The 6,173-nt window shown below is 47.7% G+C and overlaps 1 protein-coding gene across 1 annotated transcript in view; it reads left to right on the top strand.

The window, feature by feature from the left end:
* The window catches only part of SPATA3 (spermatogenesis associated 3), a 20,596-nt gene extending 15,231 nt beyond the window's left edge, over nt 1–5,365 (top strand). Inside the window, exon 5 of the mRNA XM_014530567.1 lies at nt 2,797–5,365. The gene's annotated coding sequence lies outside the window, so the exon portion shown is untranslated. The remainder of the gene's footprint in view (nt 1–2,796) is intronic.
* The last annotated feature ends 808 nt before the right edge of the window (nt 5,366–6,173 follow it).

Raw genomic sequence — 6,173 nt, 5'->3', positions numbered from 1 at the left:
TCCCCCGACTCCCTCACCCCACCAGAGGGAATGCCTGAGTAACCAAGCCAAGGATTCACAGTAGCCTGGAGCCATGGACTCCTAGTGGTTGAATTCCTCAGAGCAGTGGTGACCTGGGCAGTACTACCCTCCCACCCCAAGAGGAAGGTATAGGCAGTGCTGGTTATCATAGTGACTGGGGGATACTATGGGCTGTTAGTGATGAATGCCAAGTATGCAATGCCCAGAACGGATCCCATGCCACCGATTTATTCCAAAATTGCCCATAGCATTCTCATTGGCAATCACCACTATTAGGACTCATCTGTGGATACTCCCTTACACTACCCTTGTATTGTACTTGTCATGAGGGAAGTTTAAAGTAGAAAGAAGCATAACCAAGTATATGTCTGAACACAGTGCCATAACTAAGGCTGCCATGGCTGTGAGTTTGGGGGTAGCCTGGGCATCTTCACTAGGCTGGACTCAGACCTTGGCTCTGAACATGGCCTCCAGACTATCAGGTCTGTCTCACTGGCCCATCTAAGGGTAGGAGAGGTACACAGGGTAAGGGTACAAGAGGTGAAAGGCTAAGCCAAGTCGAGATGCCCCATCCTCCTGCAGGTGCCCATCTTGTCCACCCAGCTCATTGGTGCCAGGAGCCTAGGACCAGCTGAAGGTCCTGAGCTTTTCTGATACTCTGTGGTCTCCATTCTTTCCACACCCACCTCCAGAGGACAGAACTCTCCCACTGGCCATGGAGCCTGATGGGCTGCAGTAACCAGGATCCAGGAAACTGAACTAATAAATCCAACCATAGAGCTCAGGTGATACACCAAATGCAGCCTCTTCTGCCTCCTACCTGGGTCCCAGACACAGTGCCATGTTGGACAGGGCAGTAACCCAGGCCTCTAGTCACTGGTAACCACAGGAGTTAGAACGGCTCTTCATGCTGCTATTGTAAGTTTTGGCTTCACCAGGAGACTCAATAGGACCCTCTGTTCCCAGGCAGCAACTCCTCTGTATATGCAGGGACAGCATATACATTAATAATATGTAGATAATAATATATATTGTGACACCTCACACAGCCAGTCACGAAGACTTGGAGTAAGAATTTGAACTGGCAATGTACCCTTGTCAGCTTCCCAAGATGTATTCTTAGCCAAAACCAGGATGAATCAAGCCCTAAACTGGCAAAAGGATTGGGACTGAGAAGCCTTGAGGCAGCTCCTAGCTAGGAGTGTAGCCCCAAAGCTGCCAAGAAGAAACGTATCCAAGGAAGAGAGCCAATTGGCCCCAGCTACAGGGCTGAGGGAAGGGAGTCTCAACTCCTCCAGGAGGTTGAGAGCTAAAGAGGTTGGTTAGGGTCTGGGTGATTGATCCCAGTTAAGGAGTGCATACAATAGGTGAGTGGGGAAGCCCACTTCCACTGCACTAGGGTGAAGGGTCTGGGTTGATCAGTTGACTGTCTCCACAAAGAAGCTGAATCTCTATATTGTAGTCTCTTTTATACCTTTCTCTTCTTCACCCCTCCACTTTTTCTGTCCCAGTGCTTTTGCCTGCCCAACTCCAGTGCTCAAGAGTAAACTACTTGCACCATGTTCTGTTTATACCCTCAACATTGGTATCTGGACTGGATAATGGCACTGGGGTTTAGTTTAGTTTTATCTTATGGTGCTCTATTCTGTGGGTGTGGTAGAAGGTGCCTTCAATGCAGTGATAAGGCATCTTCAAGGAGGTGGTGTGCATGTGAGATTCCCGAGGCTATAATTGCTCAAAGAGCCCTAGGCTCCCAGGAGGCCCCTGGGTGAACCCCTGGAGCTGGACAGAACTGAGGAGAAGTGGGAGGGAGGGTCATTTGGGGTCCATTGTGCACCTTTGGTGATTAATATTTCATACATCTTTGGGAGCATTGCTTTGCCTATAGGAACAGCAAAAGGAAAATCGTTTGGTTCTGATGGGATTAGGAATTGATTTGGCGTAAAAAACTTCAACTTTCTTGTCCATCTCCCTGCATCTTATTTGGCAAAACCACACCCTGGTTAAATCCAGTTTTCTGTCTCGGCAGCTGAACTTGGGGAAGCACAGCCACATATGACACCAGAATCACTTTCAAACCATGAACTTTAAGCTCCAAGTGGGCCTCAGTGCTGGCGGGGATTCAATCACCTCACGAAGCACCCTCAGCTCTTTGGTCTCAGGTGCACACACAGAACCTGCAGAAAAAAATTGTGCTGTAGCCACCACAGGTCCTCACTCAAGTATGAAGATATGGAAAAGGAAGCCCATCTACGTGTGGGACTAAATCCCATACAAACACCAAACAGCCAGACTCCGCCTGCCCTCCCGGCCCCCCCAACACTGCCCACTGGGCTACAAAGGGATTCAGAACATGCTCCCCAAGATGTGTCACATTGGCATGTCAATTCTTTTGAGCTGAAGGCAACTGAGACCCTGCGGGCTCAGGAGAAACATTTCCCTCTCCCTTCAAGAATTTAAATGTGGGGCCTTGTCCATAATAACATTTATTACCAGAGATAACTTTCTATAACCTTTCTCATAAGACAAGGCAAACTTCTAATTACTGAACATCTGCTCCTCTTATTGTCCTTTGAATGACCTCCCTCCCCTCTGAAGCCCCAGGTGTCTTACCTCACCCCTAACTAGAATGTCATATCTACTCCATTTTCCCTTTCCGTCTCTGAACCTCCCATGTCTGTGATTCTCATGTATGTGGGGTTTCCATCTGTACATACGTAATGAAAAGCAGTCATTGTCTCTTGTTAATCTGTTTCACGTCTATTTGATTATTAGACCAGCCAGAAGAACCTGGAAGAGTAGAGGGAAATTTCTTCCTCTCCCATAGCTGCCCTGCCCCTTCCCACAAGACCACTCCTTGGGGCAAGAGGAGGCTGCAGAGCTCGAAAGTGGCCCTTGGTATTGGGAATCAGGACGCATGTTTATCTCATGCTAACCAGCTCCCAGGAAACCTGCAGGGGAGACTCCACACACACATCCCAGAATCCTCCCTGGCTCTTGGCAAACGGGCCTTCCCCCACCCCACCACCCGCAGCTGCCTGGGAATGCAATGTGCCTCCTTTCTCTTACTTCTCCTGTACTGTTCACATGGAGCAGGGAACACAGAAAGACTTCATTCACAGGCTCCATCGCTTGGCCCTCTACTGAAAGCTTTCTGAAAATGCAAATTCCTCAGACTGGATTCTTTTCAAACGCTTTCAACTTCCGTATTCCCACTGAAAGCAGTTAAGCAGATCAAGACTTCCCTGGCTAGAGGCTCCTTAAAGATAATATTTACATTTAAAGGAGAAACTGAACTGGCCAGAAAGCAGATCTTCAGGCTGTGAAGTCAGGCTTGATGACTGCAAGGTGGGAACACAGTTTCTAGGGCCTCACACCATTGGGACTCTGCCTGTGTGAGACCCCCATTTTGCTGCCTGTGCCCCACCCCCACCTCGGCCTCGCTTCCTTCAGTCTTCTTCAGTGCTGCCCTGCGCTGGTGCTTACATCAGTCCTGGATGACTGAGCACTCAATAAGACAGGGCTGTTACCCATCAGACACTCAATCCAGTGACCTGCGCAAGTCTCTACATGAGCCAACTCTCCCCTCCCGGAGGCCCTGGGTCTGCCTGTGCCCTTCACCCGTCGGGACCAGGAGATTCTAGTCTCGGTCCCTCTCCAGAAAAACAGACTCCCATCGGGATGACTTGTGTCCATAAGCACTGGGCATTTTAAGCCTTGTATTTCTGTCTATGCCCACACACACCCCTTCCCACTCCTCCCCTAGCCCCAACCTGGCATTTCAAAGAGTAGGTCCCTTCTGCCTTGCTTCTGGCTCCACTTCTAGCCAGGTTTCCTCCTTCCCCAGAGGCCCTCCCTGGAGGAGGGGTACCCTCTCCTCCCTCCTCCCTCAGGCGCCAGATAAGATTCAAGCTGAGATCACTGAAAATGACAGGATTCCTTCTCTCCTCTCACTACCTTTTACACCCCCAAGATTACTTGGTTAAAATGGACATTTTCCCTCCCTTGATTACATAGGGTTTCATAACATATAATTGATACTTGCACTTTTCACTTCTCAATGAAATCTTTCCATGCAATATCTCATTTTTAATAGCTGCATGATGTCCCATCATCTGTTTCACAATCAAAGAGACAGTGGGCTCACCATAGGGCTGACTCATTGTACTATGATATTAGCTGTGATATTAGGCAGACTCATTTCCAGGGAAGAGTTCCATATGGCTTGGACAATATGGGAAACAATGGCCCATGGCCTGTGAAGTCTACAGCTAGAATAGGCTTTAGGATGGGCTTACTCCAAAGATCTCATTTCTTTCTTTCTCCCCACTCTGCCTTCCATAAAGTCAGTGTCAGACTGAGACTGACTCTCCTTGTGATTGTAAGAGAAAATGCCACTCCAAAATCAGCCACTTTGGCATAAGGATTATTTTGATCTAAAAACAATTAAAACACAAAAAGATTACCCAAGAACAGCTGAAGTCCCAGTGCCCTGAAGGGAACCTGCCGGGAGACAGGGAAGGGGAGCAGACTGTCCCACCCCAAAATGGGTCTCTTTGGCATGTGGATGATTTTCAGCCCAAAGCCATCAAGACACAGTGGACTCAGGAAAACCTTTTTACTTCCCCCTAACTGCCTGAAAGAATGTAGACAGTGGGCCTGTACCAGTAAGAGAGCTATTATCAGAGATAACATATTTTGTATCTGAAAAAATCTGCTTAGCAGGGAAAATAGCTGATTGCCAAACATCCATTCCGCTAATCTTCCTGTGAATGGCCCTCCTTCCCCATGAAGCCCAGGCCCCTACCCCTGTCCTCAGCTGAGGATGGCTTACATGCCTCAATTGCCTTTGAGTCTCACCTCTTTGTGGGGCTCCTGTATATATACAATTAAATTAGTTTTTCTCCTGTTAATTTATCTTACGTCCTTTTTATTATTAGAACAGCCAAAGAACCTAGAAAGGAAGAATGGGAAATTTTTCTGCCTCCATCGCGAGGAACTGAACTCATAGCACAGTGGGGCCCTGTTTGGTCATCCAGCAGCCAGGACATGGCCCCTTGTCAGAGCCAGTCCCAAACTTCCTGCCATACTTCACCCCAGCCCAACCTCATTCCTCTGTGGGGTGCCAGCAAAGTACAGCCTGGGTGAGCATAAGCACAGAGGGTGGCTGGGGTGCTCCCTGGGGGCTCCCTCAATTTCCTTCCCCTGCAGGGTCTCCCTTGCATTTAAGATCTTCCTCCCATTATCTGGCTCCCCAGGAAGCCCATAAAATCTCCCCAAATCCCACATTTTTTTGTAGCTCCCAGAACAATTGTCTTAGGGGAGGAGAGGGAGTGTGGAGGGAGAAAAGAAAGTTAGGAAAGAAGAAAAGAAAGAGTGATGAAAAAAGAAAAGGTCAAAGGTAGGGACAGGGAAGGAAGAGAAGGGAAAGAAGGGGGAAGAGAGAGGGAGGAGGTAAGGGGACGGCGAAGGAAGAAGGGAATGTGAATAGGATGAAAGAAAGGGAGGAAAGAGGAGAAAGGAGAAGGTACCAGCCACTAGACCAGTGGTTCTCAACCTGTGGGTCGCGACCCCTTTGGCGGTCGAACGACCCTTTCACTAGGATCGCCTAAGACCATCCTGAATATCAGATATTTACATTACGATTCACAACAGTAGCAACATTACAGTTATGAAGTAGCAACGAAAAATGCTACTTGGTTGGGTCACAACATGAGGAACTGTATTTAAAGGGCCAGACGGTTGAGAACCACTGACCTAACGAAGGTTATTCCTTGTTTTCCAAATCAGTACTTTTCCTACCAAGTTCTGCTTAAGTGAATTGTTTCAAAAGAAGCAAATTGTTTCAAAAGTCCTAGTTTCACTTTATAACTCTGTTGAAAACCAGAGAAATCAGAAAGGCCTATTTGTATTATGATATTTTCTAGGTCAGGGACAGAGAGGAGGAAAAAATATTCTTGGCATACAGCCTTTTTTTAAGGTCTTTGTAGTTTCCTGTTAATTAATACCTGAACCATCACCATGTAAATAATGAGGGTAAATATAAACTTCACTGGCCCTGGACTCTGACCTTTGTTTAACACCCACCCCCTCTCTGATCCATCCTCTATCCCATCACTGGAAAAGTTGGAATTGTTAACCTGGAAATTTAG

The sequence above is a fragment of the Myotis brandtii genome, unplaced genomic scaffold, assembly GCF_000412655.1.
Source record: "Myotis brandtii unplaced genomic scaffold, ASM41265v1 scaffold744, whole genome shotgun sequence".
In the NCBI taxonomy this organism is placed as follows: domain Eukaryota; kingdom Metazoa; phylum Chordata; class Mammalia; order Chiroptera; family Vespertilionidae; genus Myotis; species Myotis brandtii.
This window is presented reverse-complemented; position numbering and strand designations above follow the sequence as displayed.